This window comes from Bufo gargarizans, chromosome 1 (genome assembly GCF_014858855.1).
Source record: "Bufo gargarizans isolate SCDJY-AF-19 chromosome 1, ASM1485885v1, whole genome shotgun sequence".
Taxonomy (NCBI): domain Eukaryota; kingdom Metazoa; phylum Chordata; class Amphibia; order Anura; family Bufonidae; genus Bufo; species Bufo gargarizans.
This window is the reverse complement of record NC_058080.1, coordinates 451,520,630-451,537,962: the sequence shown is the minus strand read 5'-3', so window position 1 is coordinate 451,537,962 and position 17,333 is coordinate 451,520,630. Positions and strand designations below refer to the sequence as shown.

Genomic DNA, 17,333 nt, shown 5'->3' with positions numbered 1-17,333 from the left:
AGCACCGTTATTGCACCAAATGTGTCATTTGCATATTAAGGAAAGGAGAGGAACGTAGCCTCTAATCAGCAAATGAAAAGCAGCTTTTTCATCAGGTGAACCACAGCTATGTGTCTATGTAAACAGTTTGATAGGGAGGTCACTGGTAACATTTTCCCTTTAGGGTCCATTCACACGTCCGTGGTGTGTTGCGGACCCGCAAATTGCGGTTCCGCAACACACGTGGCCGGCACCCGCTATAGAAATGCCTATTCTTGTCCGCAGCTGCGGACAAGAATAGGACATGTTCTATCTTTTGCGGAGCTGCGGACCGGAAGTTCGGGGCCGCGCTCCGCAAATGCGGAAGCGGAGAGCACATAGTGTGCCCTACACTCCAGCACTTGCATATATTACACAAGAGTGAGTGTTCCTGTCAGGCTGCTCAGCTATGATGGCATATTGTAGGCAGGATTCGCATCATTATTGTCTATTGTGCAGTGTGTAGTGAGGCCCCGCCCCCTCACACTCCTAGGCAACTCTGCCAGTGGTGGCAATCATTACTGCTCACATTCTAGGACAGGTTGCTTGTCTCCAATTTAAATAATTCCCAGAGAACCCATTTTGCCCATTATTTCCAACCATTTTTTCCCTGTATAAGGCCTCTTTCACACTACAGTATGTCCATTTCAGTGTTTTGCGGTCCGTTTTTCACGGATCCGTTGTTCCGTTTTTTTGCTTCCGTTGTGGTTCCGTTTCCGTTCCGTTGTTCCGTTCCGTTTTTCCGTATGGCATATACAGTATACAGTAATTACATTGAAAAAATTGGGCTGGGCATAACATTTTCAATAGATGGTTCCGCAAAAAACTGAACGGATACGGAAGACATACGGATGCATTTCCGTATGTGTTCTGTTTTTTTTGCGGACCCATTGACTTGAATGGAGCCACGGACCGTGATTTGCGGCCAAATATAGGACATGTTCTATCTTTCAACGGAACGGAAAAACGGAAATACGGAAACGTAATGCATACGGAACACATTCCGTTTTTTTTGCGGAACCATTGAAACGAATGGTTCCGTATACAGACCGTATACGGAACGCAAAAAACGGACCGCAAAACGGAAAAAAAAACCGGTAGTGTGAAAGAGGCCTAAGTAAGATTGTTTTATGGCTACTAATCAGTGCAAGAATGAGAACCCGATAATCTTAAAATTGTCAGTTAAATTGACATACAATTGCATGTAATTATTATGTAGCATTTGGCAACTGATTTCTCAGTGAAAACCTGCTGTATTCTCAATTTGAAAAATGTTAAAATGGAAAAGGACACCCCTTAACCCCCTTCCTCTGCGTTCATTTTGGGCGTTAGAGACCAAGCAATTTTTTAAAATTTTTTAATTGTCGCCTTACAAGAGCTATCACTTTTTTATTTTTCATTTACACATATTAACCGCCTCCGGACCGCCTAACGCAGATGTGCGGTCCGGAGGCGGCAGCGCTGCGCAGACTGCCGCATATACGCGTCATCTCGCGAGACGCGAGATGACGCGCTTTGCCGGCCCGCGCATGCGCAGTTCGGGCCGGCATTTCGTCAAGGGGGGTCGCGTCATCAGCTTGCCAGCCAATGATCGCGGCTGGCAAGCTGATGATTTTTAAAAAATCCAATGAGAAGCCAGATAACAGATCATATTAGTAAATATGATCTGTTATATGGCTGCCTTGCTCCTCTGCTGGTCCTTTTCGTCGGTTGGATCCAGCAGAGGAGCAGGCTTCACAGTGAGTAGCACCAACACTACATACTTAGCCCCAGATCACCCCCTGCACCACAATTAACCCTTTGATCACCCCTTTGATCGCCCCTGTCAATCACTAGTGAAAGGAAAAAAGTGATCAGTGCAAACTGTCACATTTTTTTTCACTGGTATTGACCGTTAGATTTTAGGATAGTTTAGGCCCCTTGGTTAGGTAGTTTAGGGATCGGTTAGCGCCCAGCCCACCGCACCGCAGTCACTGATTCGCTGTTTAGCGTATCGCTAATCAGCATTTGTACTTTTATAGTATCTGGAAGTGATCAAAACTGATCACGGTCAGATCTATAATTGTATTAGTGTCACTTTAGTTCTCCCTCCACCCAAAACGCAGTGTTTGCCCGATCAGGCTTGATCGGTCGCCCACACGTGCGTTCGCCCACACCCGCCCCACCGCAGTGACAAAAAAATTTTTTTTTTTGATCACTGCACATTCACTTTACACGCGCTGCGGCGATAAAAAAATCAGTTTTGATATTTTTTATCAACCGCAGCGGCCTCCGGTACTTCGCTAGCCTCCCCTTTGTAAGACAGGCTTGCTTTTTTTCTTGGGTAGTCTCAGGGAAAAAATTTAGTTGCCCAAATGTCAAACAGGGGGTATTCTTCTGAAGAGGCCTACAGGCTTCTGACCCAGTCGGATGAGGAATGGGAACCCTCATCTGATGAATCTAGCGGGTCAGAATACGAACCTGTAGAAAGCAGTGGCAGTCTGACCCAAAGTTCGGACGAGGAGGCTGAGGTCCCTGATAGCACCAGGCGTACCCGGCCCCGTGTCGCTAGACCACAGGTTGCGCAGGATCCGCTTCAAGAGCAGCAGAGTGGGGCTGGTGCTGTCGGATTACGTGGTGAGGCATACACCAGCAGCGCAGCCCTCCCTGGACCTAGTACCAGCACTGCCGTACAACCTGGTGAAGTGGCGAGCACCAGAAGGGCAGTTGAAGCTGGTACGGTGGCACGAGCAGTAGTGACCCCGTCGCAGCCACCGCAAAGACGTGCCCGTAGAGCCCCTAGAATCCCTGAGGTGCTGGCAAACCCTGATTGGCAGTCCCCAACTTCAGCCGCACCTGTAGTTTTCCCTTTCACTGCCCAGTCTGGAGTTCGGGTTGAGACAGCTCAGATCGGTTCGGCCCTGGGATTTTTTGAGCTGTTCTTGACTGCGGAGCTCTTAGACATAGTTGTGGCCGAAACAAACAGGTATGCCACACAATTTATAACCGCCAACCCGGGAAGCTATTATGCCCAGCCTTTCCGGTGGAAACCAGTCCAAGTTTCCGAAATTAAAACTTTTCTGGGCCTTCTCCTCAACATGGGTCTAACTAAAAAGCATGAATTGCGGTCATATTGGTCCACGAACCCAATTCATCACATGCCCATGTTCTCTGCTGCTATGTCCAGGGCACGTTTTGAGGCCATCCTGCGTTTCCTGCACTTTAGTGACAACACCGCCTCCCGTCCCAGAGGCCACCCTGCTTTTGACCGGCTCCACAAAATTCGGCCCCTCATAGACCATTTCAACCTGAAATTTGCAGATTTGTATACCCCAGAGCAAAACATCTGCGTAGACGAGTCCCTGATAAATTTTACCGGGCGCCTTGGCTTCAAACAATACATCCCAAGCAAGCGCGCCCGGTATGGGGTCAAATTGTATAAGCTCTGTGAAAGGGCCACAGGCTATACCCACAAATTTCGGATCTATGAGGGAAAAGATCAGACCCTGGAGCCGGTCGGTTGCCCTGACTACCTGGGGAGCAGTGGGAAGACAGTCTGGGACTTGGTGTCACCCTTATTCGGCAAGGGGTACCATCTTTATGTGGACAATTTCTACACAAGTGTGGCCCTCTTTAGGCATTTGTTTCTAGAACGGATTGGCGCCTGTGGCACTGCGCGAACTAGTCGCTCGGGCTTCCCCCAACGGCTCGTTACCACCCGTCTTGCAAGGGGGCAGAGGGCCGCACTGTGTAACGAAGAACTGCTCGCGGTGAAATGGAGAGACAAGCGTGACGTTTACATGCTCTCCTCCATTCACGCAGACACGGCAATACAAATTGAGCGAGCAACCCGTGTCATTGAAAAGCCCCTCTCAGTCCACGACTATAACCTTCACATGGGAGGGGTGGACTTCAATGACCAGATGTTGTCTCCATATTTAGTTTCCCGCAGAACCAGATGCTGGTATAAGAAGGTGTCTGTATATTTAATTCAATTGGCTCTGTATAATAGTTTTGTTCTCTACAGTAAGGCTGGGAGAACTGGATCCTTCCTCAAATTTCAGGAAGAGATCATCGCGAACCTCCTGTACCCAGGAGGTTCCGTGGCCCCATCCACCAGTGTAGTTAGCCGTCTACACGAGCGACATTTCCCCAATGTCGTTCCTGGTACCTCAACCCAAGTGTCACCCCGAAAAAGATGTCATGTCTGTAGCAGGAGTGGAATAAGGCGTGACACCTGCTATTTCTGTCCTGACTGTCCTGACCACCCTGCCCTATGCTTTGGAGAGTGTTTCCGGAAGTACCACACACAGGTACACCTAGCATAGGGATCATCTCACCAGGACAGGCACACAGGGCTATTAGGGCCCATTCACTCACAGCTGCTGCAAATCTCTCCTTTCACCTGGGACAAAGTGCATAACGCACTTCGCCACATCTTTGGGCGATTTGCGCTTTGCACATTGACCCATGGGGAAGGAGAGGTTTGTTCTATAAAGGTAAAAAAAAAACAAAAAAAAACCAGTAAGCAAAAAGGTTAATGTTAGTTCAAAAAGTTAAAGTTTATATATTCTGTTCCAAAGTTAATAAAATTATTGCGTTGCGGCCTGGTTTTTTCTTTTTTTTTTTAACCTTCCAGGTGGACCAACCGATCGACTAGCTGCAGCACTGATGTGCATTCTGACAGAAGCATTGCGCTGCTGTCAGATTACACGCAAGTCGGTGTATGCGGCGCGCTGCAAGACGAGATTTCTACTCTGCAGTTAAAGATACGTTTGCCAAGGCATACGAGCTGAGGAGGAGGCGGCGTTCCTATGCTTTGGCAAACACTTTGTATATATATAAAAAAAATAAAAAATCCCGGCAATTGATGTGAATGGAGAAATCTGGTTTGCCAGGGCATACGAGCTAAGTGGGTATGGATGTTGGGCGGAGCTCCTATGTCCTGGCAGACGCCTTTCCCCTCCTTTTTTTTTTTTTTTGGGCAGAGATTTTTTCATCCACATTGATCGATGCGAATGAAGAAATCTGTGCCGTTCATTTTTTTTTCTTTCAGCCCAGAGGCTGAACGGAAAAAAAAATCTCATTACCTGTATGCTCAATATAAGGAGAATAGCAGAAACTCCTAATGCTGGCCATACATGTAATGATTGCGGAGACCCTCAAATGCCAGGGCAGTACAAACACCCCACAACTGACCCCACTTTGGAAAGAAGACACCCCAAGGTATTCACTGAGGGGCATATTGAGTCCATGAAAGATTTAAATTTTTGTCCTAAGTTAGCGGAAAGTGAGAAAAAATCAATTTCCGCTAACTTATGCCAAAGAAATAAATTTCTATGAACTCGCCAGGCCCCTCATTGAATACCTTGGGGTGTCTTCTTTCCAAAGTGGGGTCACATGTGGGGTATTTATACTGCCCTGGCTTTTTAGGGGCCCTAAAGCGTGAGAAGAAGTCTGGGATCCAAATGTCTAAAAATGCCCCCCTAAAAGGAATTTGGGCACCTTTGCGCATCTAGGCTGCAAAAAAGTGTCACACATCTGGTATCGCCATACTCAGGAGAAGTTGGGGAATGTGTTTTGGGGTGTCATTTCGCATATACCCATGCTGGGTGAGAAAAATATCTTGGTCAAATGCCAACTTTGTATAAAAAAATTGGAAAAGTTGTCTTTTGCCAAGATATTTCTCTCACCCAGCATGGGTATATCTAAAATGACACCCCAAAATACATTCCCCAACTTCTCCCGAGTACGGCGATACCAGATGTGTGACACTTTTTTTGCAGCCTAGGTGGGCAAAGGGACCCACATTCCAAAGTGCACCTTTCGGATTTCACAGGTCATTTTTTACAGATTTTGATTGCAAAGTACTTCTTACACATATGGGCCCCTAAATTGCCAGGGCAGTATAACTACGCCACAAGTGACCCCATTTTGGAAAGAAGACACCCCTAGGTATTCCGTGAGGGGCATGGTGAGTTCCTAGAATTTTTTATTTTTTGTCGCAAGTTAGTGGAATATGAGACTTTGTAAGAAAAAAAAAAAATCATTTTCTGCTAACTTGTGACAAAAAATAAAAAGTTCTATGAACTCACTATGCCCATCAGCGAATACCTTAGGGTGTCTACTTTCCGAAATGGGGTCATTTGTGGGGTTTTTCTACTGTTTGGGCATTGTAGAACCTCAGGAAACATGACAGGTGCTCAGAAAGTCAGAGCTGCTTCAAAAAGCGGAAATTCACATTTTTGTACCATAGTTTGTAAACGCTATAACTTTTACCCAAACCATTTTTTTTTTTTTTGCCCAAACATTTTTTTTTATCAAAGACATGTAGAACAATAAATTTAGCGAAAAATTTATATATGGATGTCGGGTTTTTTTTGCAAATTTTACAGCTGAAAGTGAAAAATTTCATTCTTTTGCAAAAAAATCGTTACATTTTGATTAATAACAAAAAAAGTAAAAATGTCAGCAGCAATGAAATACCACCAAATGAAAGCTCTATTAGTGAGAAGAAAAGGAGGTAAAATTCATTTGGGTGGTAAGTTGCATGACCGAGCGATAAACGGTGAAAGTAGTGTAGTGCAGAAGTGTAAAAAGTGGCCTGGTCATTAAGGGGGTTTTAGCTAGCGGGGTTGAAGTGGTTAAAGCGGCTCTGTCCCCAGTATCAAACCTATTAAACCAGACATACTGCCTAGCAGGGCTCATCATACTGATTAAAACTATGCCTTTCTTTTGTCTGTATGCTTAACAGCTGCAGAGAGATCTGTGTTTTTATTAATATGCAAATGAGCAATTGGACCACCAGGGGGCAGGGCTTAATCTTTTGAGCACTGCTATGTAACGCCCCCTGTGCTCTGCACACTTCCCCTCCCCTTGATTGACAGGGCTAGACATCAGGCTGAGGGCAGAGCTGTGTTCCAGCATGTATATATCATATACTCTGAGGGAGATTTATCAAACTGGTGTAAAGTAGAACTGACTTAGTTGTCCCATAGCAACCAATCAGATTCCACCTTTCATTTTCCAAAGGAGCTGTGAAAAATGAAAAGTAGAATCTGATTGGTTGCTATGGGCATCTAAGCCAGTTCTACTTTACCCCAGTTTGATAAATCTCCCATGTTATATAGCTAACCCCCTATAGCTTCACCACATTGAGATCTACTCAGAAAGCTAATCTACATATTACTGTGACCGACATTCTGACTGTCTAACTGGCACAGCATCTTATGTGTGGATAATAGTCAGTCTCTATTCATTTCTATATATTTGTTTTTTTATTACAATTTTCAAAATCCAATAATCTAAGCAATACCCTGTTGTAACATAGCATGTGATCAGTATCAGGTGCAGCATTAAAGGACCTTTAAAGAGTCATTAATTAAAGAAAAATATCACTGCACCCAAGGAATGCATCAATAAAACCTATAATGAAAGGGTTATAAAACCTGTTACACTATGAAATACAGAGTCCCATCAATCTCCAGGAGCTTCCCCTAAGCACATGCTGGAATCCCTTTTAACTATCCCGACCACCGGACTCCTCTTTGCATGTATATAGAGTCCTTGGGGGAGGGGGGGGGGAAGGACAGCAAGAGCATATAAGTAGACAAGTGAACATGAGAATTGAACGTTCCAACCAATAAAACCAACTAACTGAACAGTGGCCCATCACGCTCTATCCCCCTCTATCCAATCAGTATTCGGGTGACCTCAGAGGGCTCAAAAATTCTGCAGCTCTGTCTGATCTCAGCGCGTCCACTATCTGGGGGCACTGGAGTAGTGCAGAAACCCCCACTCTTGGTTGACTGAAGAATAATAAAAAGGAATGTCAGGACTTTGAAGAGAGATGTTAGGAGACACATATTGGGGGATCATAACTCAATATACAAGTCTGATACCACATAGTCAAAGAAAATCATGAGTGCAGTTGTATTTACCCCATACTGTGAAGAAAGACTTCACCTTCCTTTCTTCATAATAAAGTATAGATTCTCAGAGAAAAGAATAAATGATGTGAGGTAGGGATCGACCGATATAGATTTTTTTAGGGCCGATACCGATAATTTGTAAACTTTCAGGCCGATAGCCGATAATTTATTCCGATATTCAGGGAATTTTCATTAAAAAAAAATTGTTTTTTTTTTTTTTTTTACTAACTTTTAGCCCTCTTAGGGGCTAGAACCCTTGTCCTATTGATCCTGATAGATCTCTATCAGGGTGAATAGGAGCTCACACTGTCCCTGCTGCTCTGTGCTTTGTGCACGCAGCAGCATGGAGCTTACCATGGCAGCCAGGGCTTCAATAGCGTCCTGGCTGCCATGGTAACCGATCGGAGCCCCAGGATTACACTGCTGGGGCTCTGATCGGAGGAGCAGGGGAGAGGGGATCCTGTGGCCACTGCCACCAATGATTAATACTGAAGGGGGGGGGGGAGGGCGCACTGCGCCTCCAATATTTTTAATGTGGGGGTGGGGGGCGCACTGCGCCACCAATGTTTTTAATGTGGGGGGGCCACCAATGAAGATAAATCTCATTTATTCAAATTGAACAGGAGGCGGGAGCTGGCTGCAGAATCACATAGCCGGCTCCCGACCTCTATGAGCGGTAGCTGCGATCCGCGGCACCTGAGGGGTTAACTACCGCAGGTTGCAGCTATTGCTCATAGAGGTCGGGAGCCGGCTATGTGATTCTGCAGCCAGCTCCCGCCTCCTGTTCAATTTGAATGAATGAGAGATTTCTCTTCATTGGTGGCGCAGTGGCCATAACCCCTCCCCTTCTCTTGTCCCTCCTTCCTCTCATTGGCGGCAGCAGCAGCGGCAGCACAGGGGGAGGGAGACACTGCTTCCTTCTCCCATGTGCTGCTGAGGGAACATGGAGAGCGCTGTCAGCAGCGCGATCTGTGTTCCCCATAAGCTATCGGAATATCGGCAAAATAGATGCCGATACCGATAGCAGTCAAAATCCTGAATATCTGCCGATAATGTCGGTAAAACCGATAATCGGTCAATCCCTAATGTGAGGGAGAGGTTGCTTCCAGACTTCAAATATAGCTTTTTGTGCCGTGGCTGAAACCATGTGTAATAATTTCTGGTCTTTTTTTGGTATATTGTGTTGTGTTTTATCAATGTAGCCCATACTTGCCCACATGTAATCCAAAGGGGTGTTAAGGTTTAGGTGTTTGGTGGTAAATTTGTGAACTTCGACCCAGAACCATTGTATGTGTGAGCATTGCCATGGACAGTGATATATGTTTGCATCAAGAGTTCCACATTTAAAACAAGTGGAAGTGGGGAAGATACCCATTTTATAACCTCTTATGCTCTATGTATTAATTTAAGGAGCATTTCCACATATCTAGCAGTTGGGAGGAAATTAAGGGATTGTTCAACTGATTGGCCTATCAAAAAGCATGTGAGATTAGGGTCATCCGAGTTCCATTTAGCGATGAAGAGGTGGGACTTGTCATAATCAGTGGGGGTATGAAGGAGTTTGGATGTGCATGTAATAGCAGCTTTGTGGGAGCTGGGCTCTACTATAAGTGATTTAAATTGGGAGGTCAATTCTTGGGGTGTTACGCGGTGTAATATTTCCCTGGCATAACGTCTCAATTTATCCTGTTTCTATGAAAGCCTTGATGTCCGTCTCATAGGAATGAAAAGTAAAACTGTCTTCACTACAATATACTCCCTTTACCTTTGTAACAGACCAGACACTAAATGTTTTTGTGGATGTGCTTCTCTAAGTTTAGAGTCTATTTCTTTTAGTACATGTGACATTATTCACTGACCGATTTTTCCATAAATCGTACATTGTTGCTATCAGTTCTGTATAATTTGCTACATATTTTTTTATTTAGACCCCAATTATCTTTTTACAGAAATCCATATGCACCTTAATGGCACCGGTACAGAAGATGCCTCCGGGAGGTATTTGCTGCACTGTCCAAATATTCAGGATTGTAGTGTAAAATACACTATAATTCAGTTTCTTCCATTTTCACTCATTTATATAAAGGTTTTGTAACGAAGCCCTTCAGACGCTATGTATGTGCAGTTGCGAGAATCTAAAAATAATTTGCAGGATCGTAGTGGAGCTCATTTCCTGAACACGAGACAGACCCAGAAAGACTCCCTGAAGATGGCTGAAGTCACGGCTGAGAAGCATGCAGATGTTCAGAAGCCGTTAGCTAGATTTGAACATAATGAGAATACAAAAAAAAGACGAGCTGAATCCCAAAATGCCTGAGATGCGTTGAACGTGGGAGACGGCAGTGGCTAACGTAGCATGCTGTTGTATAAAGTAGGTAGTCGTGAAAATAATGAAAAGCACTGAGCTAACACATGAGGGAGAGAAAATGGCGGCAGGCAGTTCCTGAAGCAGACCTGAATTTTTACTTCAGTTATGTGAGATTTTTTTTTTTTTTCGGGCAATTCACACAGACTGTGGTCTCCACACGATCAGGGAACAGTAATCTGAGTGTGGCGGTGTTCCAGTTACACTTGCCTCGTAGTCTTTTTTACATGTCTCATTTAGCATTCAGTTGCTATGGAAATTTTACTGATAGCGAGCTTGCATTTGTTCTGAACTTGGTGCAGCGATAGAAGCGAGCAGTTTTGTACCTATTGATTTCAACTATTTTTAAGGTGTTGGAACTTTGCTTGTTCTGAAGGGATGGGTGTGAAATAGTTATATAGCAGTCACAAACACTTAGACTCTACAATAGCTTAGGCACCTCTCTGCTTCTCCAAGCTGAACTCCGTGCAGCTCACAACTGTAATACATTTAGATTTTCAGTCTTCAGCCCTCGAGTACAACTAGTAGAAGCACAGAAATGCTAAAATTACTATGCACTCTGTCTTAGAGACAAGGCACCCACAAGTGAAAATTTACAATATGTCTTTGTGGCATATTATAAGCTTTCTGGAGCTGGAAAAAATGCCACCTGCTGGTAGTTGACAGCTTTTTCCGTATGCAAAGTAAAAAGGAGAAGGCTGCCAGTCAGCGGTGGGTTGAGCCCACAGCTCATGGCTTTACAGGACTTTAGGCTTAATGGGTTTATCCAAGATCTATAATGCCCCGCCATATGCCTGGGCCCCTCACATAGGTTTTACTTACCTAGCTCCCCGGGACCAACGGTGTGACGGTAGGGAGGATCGTTCCCGTCGCACACTTGCTATTGGCTGCCCCCCTGAACAGTTGTAATTACCCTGCACCTTGGCTACAAGGGAGACGGTATACATGTACACATTGAAGAGGACGCAGTGCCACAGCCTCTTCGGCCAGCTGATCAGGACATTGAAAGGTAACACTGTTATAAAGATAGGTGAGTATCACAGGATCACACCATGGACAAAAAACTGTTTTAGCCTACCAATTCTGGAAAGAAGCTAGCCTAGATTAAGTTTTTTTTTTCTACAGTCACTAGTACCTGACTATATGACACAGTTGGCTGTTACATAAACAATTTTTCCATGGAATGACTTTCCACAGTGAAGGATCATTCTTCCTTCTCCCAGTGTGATTCAGCTGAATGAACGTAAGGGCCAGTATGGACTTAACTCCTTAATGACCTGCACTGTCTTTTGATGGTGGGTTGTTCTGGTGCTGAATCTAGAGCAACGTCTTTTGGTGCAGTGGGCCCTTACCTAGTTTCTCCTGATTTAAGAACCAGTTGTTACCTACAGCTTCTGTTGCTCTTGCTCTCACCTGACAAACAGCCAGGAAGGAAGCTCCGATTCAGGATATTTAACCTCCTTGATTGTCAGAGTCCATGACTATGGCATGATCAAGGGGAACCCCCTTGCAGTCAGCTCTGGGAACCTAGAAAATACCTCAGGGCTCTCAGTTCAGGAGTATGCAATAGAACTAGGGCTGGGCGATATGGCCTAAAATCTATATCGCAATATAATTTAAAGCATGTACGATATATTGCGATATATTATTTTCTTCTGCATGTATACAAATTACAAAACTTTTCAAGAAGTTTTTAAGATGTGTATTGTGTAACAGATCTTTTTCCAAACAATGTGAAGAGTCCCCCAATGTGTGATGTCCCCCAGCTAGCGCCATTAGCCTCATGCTGCCATTGCTATTTGCAATCATCCATGTCCCCAAGCCAGCGCCATCAGACCCATACCACCCCCCCCCCCCCCCCCCCAAGCCTGGTAGATTCGGGCCCCTGCTAGTATACTTTCCTTTCCTGCAAGGTGCGCGGCTGGCTGATGGAGTCCGCAGGAGACGGGCTGCGTCTTCTTCCCAGCATGCACTGGAAGGGACCTGACGTCACACACAACGTCAGCCAGCGCTCTGACGATGTGTGCACGCAAGGCCCTGGCCAGTGCAGTGTGGTGCAGAGTCGGGAGGCCACGGAGCGGTGAGTGAGAAGCTTCTTCAATTCACTACCGCTCCGTCATCTATCGCGATACTGACAATTCTACATAGTTTATATCGCCCACCCCTAAATAGAACTATCAAATATCATTTTAAAATGGTAATCCCTTAATGGGATTTAAAAAAAAGCCTTAATAACCCTGTGCCCCCTTATTTTTTTTTTGCAATTGGTGTGTCCTACCTTAGCTCCTAATAAACAAAAACATCTGTAGGAAAAGATCGCTTGTGTGTCCTGCGTTTCATATTTCCCATAGAACATCTGGAGCTGGCATGTTTGCCTCAGAAAAACTCACCAAAATCTGCAGGAGCCTAAAATACCACTAAAAACGTAAAATTTCTGGAAAATGCCAGTAGAATCATTTGATTTGTTTCAACTTTATTGTGATTACACATGTATAATACAGGGTAACGAAATACAGTTTGCATCTAATCAGAAGTGCAAAGAGCAGCAAGTGCAATAAAAAGCAAGTTATATACAGATAAGGATAGTGTAGAAAGTAGGAATAATTATGTACAGATAAATTAAGTATGCAGGTGTTTATATTGCTATATAGAGAGCAAATATACAGATGTACTGATGTATACATATATACTGATATACAGATAAACTGTTCTATTGCCATACAGACGGCGAATACACAGATGTACTATGAACAGTTATACAGATGCGCTACATATATACAAATTTACAGATGCATAGTAAACAGATCTGCAGGATGCTATGATTATACACTCACCTAAAGAATTATTAGGAACACCATACTAATACGGTGTTGGACCCCCTTTTGCCTTCAGAACTGCCTTAATTCTACGTGGCATTGATTCAACAAGGTGCTGATAGCATTCTTTAGAAATGTTGGCCCATATTGATAGGATAGCATCTTGCAGTTGATGGAGATAGCCCGTGGCATTTAAACGATGGCCAATTGGCACTAAGGGGCCTAAAGTGTGCCCAGAAAACATCCCCCACACCATTACACCACCACCACCAGCCTGCACAGTGGTAACAAGGCATGATGGATACATGTTCTCATTCTGTTTACGCCAAATTCGAGACTCATCAGACCAGGCAACATTTTTCCAGTCTTCAACAGTCCAATTTTGGTGAGCTTGTGCAAATTGTAGCCTCTTTTTCCTATTTGTAGTGGAGATGAGTGGTACCTGGTGGGGTCTTCTGCTGTTGTAGCCCATCCGCCTCAAGGTTGTGCGTGTTGTGGCTTCACAAATGCTTTGCTGCATACCTCGGTTGTAACGAGTAGTTATTTCAGTCAACGTTGCTCTTCTATCAGCTTGAATCAGTCGGCCCATTCTCCTCTGACCTCTAGCATCAACAAGGCATTTTCGCCCACAGGACTGCCGCATACTGGATGTTTTTCCGTTTTTACACCATTCTTTGTAAACCCTAGAAATGGTTGTGCGTGAACATCCCAGTAACTGAGCAGATTGTGAAATACTCAGACCGGCCCTGTCTGGCACCAACAACCATGCCACGCTCAAAATTGCTTAAATCACCTTTCTTTCCCATTCTGACATTCAGTTTGGAGTTCAGGAGATTGTCTTGACCATGACCACAACCCTACATGCATTGAAGCAACTGCCATGTGATTGGTTGACTAGATAATCGCATTAATGAGAAATAGAACAGGTGTTCCTAATAATTCTTTAGGTGAGTGTAGCTTGAGAAGTGGAAGAGCAGCGCTATGAACAGACTATAATAGTGAACAGTGTAAGTACGTACTATAACAGAGACTTATGCTATGACAGTGTCCCAACTATAGCAGTAACCAGCAGTCATCCAGTCATCATCATGGTCATTTGGAAGAATGGAGAGGAGGAGGAGTGTAGAGGGTTAAGTGAGTATGGATGAAAAGGTTCAGCGAGAGACTGAGTTCAGTGGGGTGACAGCTGTAGGGAAGAAACTGTTCCGAAACCTGCTGGTTTTAGTCTGAAGGGTCCTGTAGCGCCTTCTAGAAGGAAGGAGCTGGAAGAGTTTATTGGCAGGATGAGAGGAGTCCCTAAGAATGATGCGTGCCCGACGTAGACATCTTTTCTTGTGGACATCCTCAATCACAGGAAGTGGAGTCCCTATGATACGTTGTGCAGTTTTCACCACCCGTTGCAGTGCCTTGCGGTCAGCAACAGAGCAATTCCCATACCAGACTGTAACACAGTTGGTCACATGTGTATACCCACCCTTAAAGAGATTTTATTACATTATTATCTATATATACATTTTTTGATATTATATCAAATCTGACTTAATAATAGCAGTCGACATTTGGTTTTTGTGAGTTACTGGGGTCTTTAAAAAAAAAAAAAATCTGTGCAGCTAGAAGTAGTATACAGACGCGCTGTCTTCCCTTGGACACTTAAATGCCTCTTTAAGTAATTAAAGGAATCTCTTTAAGTAATGAAATTAGAACATACCGTTTTTACAGCAGTTATCCAATTTATCTAGGATGGACCAGGTGGAGTTGTAAAAGTGAAATAATAATTTCCATTTCCATCCACCATGACGGCCACATCGAGATTGTAGGGACAGGAACACAGAGAGAGAGAGTTTAAATTGCCCCTGCCACCCACTCCCCTCAGTGTTTGATGTCCCTACATGGGGCAACACAGACATCTGCTGGGAGGTGAAGATTTTTTTTAACTTATTTTTATTTTATTTCAGAGAACCCCAGAGGTATCGATTGCCTGAGCTACCTTTACCTTTTCCCTTATGGGTTTGAGTATGGGGTCTCTCCTTTTCTTCTATTCCCTTTGATTCTCCCACGGCATGAGGCTAAGGCTGCACATAGGGTAAAAGCAGGGTACCCGCTCCAGCTAGTCTGGAGCCTGTTTACCCCCAGAAACTGCCATATATCCTACTATAAGAGGAGGACACAGTAGCCAGTTAAGCGGCACCTCAGATGAACGCCCGACATTCATGAAGTGTGCAGGCGTCTACATGCGTTCCCATGAACCACATGGACCCAGCACAACGCTGCATGGTCATGTGGATACAGGGGGATGGAGCCTAGGGGCGCACTCCAGGAAGCGGATGTCAACGCCTGAGACCCCCACCACAGTGGAGACTACTAAGTCCAGTGGTCTACCCTTCGTGAGTTCCCTTTTGGGGGGAAAAAAAAATTCTGTGTTTTTTTTATATTTGGTGTCTGTTGATACTGTTAAAACTAAGTCTCTGAAACTAAGTCTGTAATAAAAGACTTCTTGTAATTTTCTGGAAGAAATTGTGCAGATCTTTTATTTCTGAAATGTTAAAAGAAGAGCGACTGTCTATCTTATCTAAAGTAAAAACCCTGATCCAAGAAGAGATAAAATCATTGCTGGCTTCCTTAGGAGCGACCAGTCAATCTGTGATCCCTCCTAAAAAAAAAAAAAAAAGACTTTCTGTTCCTTCCTCCTCTGATCCTGAGGAGCTGGATGAAGAAGCTTCATCTTCCAGACCCTTAGGGGAGGAAGATTTATTCTCTGAAGGAAAAATTGTAGATGAAGGGAGAAAATATTACTTTTCATCTGAGCATATGGATGAATTGTTAAAAGCGGTTAGATCTACGATGGGTATTGATGACATATCTAAACCGTGTTCAGTAAAGGACAAAATGTTCGGAGGTTTAAGATCCAAAAAGTCAGATTTTTCCTATACATGAAACTGTGCAGGACATGATCCTGGATGAGTGGTTAGAACCAGAAAAAAGGTTGGGGGTTCCTAGAGAATTTAGAAACAGCCTTCTTTTTGATCCGTCAGAATCCAAGATTTTTGACGGCACCCCTAAAATAGATGTCCAGGTGGCGAAGGTGATTAAAAAGACCTCTCTCTTCCCTTTGAGGACTCTTCTCAACTGCGCGACCCTATGGAACGCAAAGCTGATTGTCTGTTGAAAAAAGCTTTGTAGACCTCTACCTTCTCTATAAAAACAAACATTGTGCCCACCTCCGTAGCTAGATCAGTGTTCCTATGGCTTAATGAGTTGGAAGATCACTTAAAAAATAAAACTTCAAGAGCGGAAATTATAAACGCCATTCCTCTTTTAAAATCAGCAACGACTTTTTTAGCGAATGCATCAGCAGAATCAGTTAGATTTGCAGCTAGAGAAGGAGCACTTTCAAACTTAGCCAGGCGGACATTATGGGTAAAATCCTGGTCAGGAGATAAAATATCTAAATCCAAGCTGTGTTCAATAGCCTTTTCTGGAGAATACGTCTTTGGACCTGCCCTAGACAAGATTCTAGAAAAAGCGGCGGATAAAAAGAAAGGGTTCCTGGAGGAGTAGGATACCAGGAAACCTTTTTTTTTTTTTTTTTTTTTTTTTTTGTTGCCGGAATACCCAGTTCAGATCATATAGAGGTAAAGGAAAATCAGGCCACTAGAGTTATCCAAAAGGGGGCAGAGTTAGAGGATTTCTGCTTAATCCCCAGAACAAACAGGCCAACAAGCAATGAAGCCAGAGTGGGGAGTCGGTTGAGAAATTTCCTACCCCAATGGGAAAAGAGAGCCTCAAATCCTTGGGTTTTAAATATCATTGCTTAGGGTTACAAAATAGAATTTTCCTCCATCTAACAAATTGGGGAGTGTACCTGCACAGACTCACTCTATCCAATCAGTGCTGCCATTTTCAGACTGTACAGGTACACACCCCAACTGGTTACCTCCCATCTGTTCCCTTACTGAAGGCTAATAGCAATTCATTCATAACTTCTAGTAGATGGGAAAACCCCTTTAAGGCCCCTTTACACATGTCGATTGAACAGATGATTGTCGGGAAGGAAGCATTCTCGTCAGTGAAGGAGACCACCACCTTCACATGCAGCAATATCCTCCACAGTATGGGGAGGAGTGATCTCTAATACCATCACTCGTCCCCATATAGAATCATTGTTGATGTTTAGACAGCACAATCTGCTGCCGACAAACAGTGATTTATGCGTCCACACCAAAA

At 44.2% G+C, this 17,333-nt stretch overlaps 1 protein-coding gene across 1 annotated transcript in view; it reads left to right on the top strand.

The window, feature by feature from the left end:
• Positions 1 to 17,333, top strand: part of UHRF2 (ubiquitin like with PHD and ring finger domains 2) — a 113,187-nt gene that overhangs the window by 34,615 nt on the left and 61,239 nt on the right. The window lies entirely within an intron of this gene.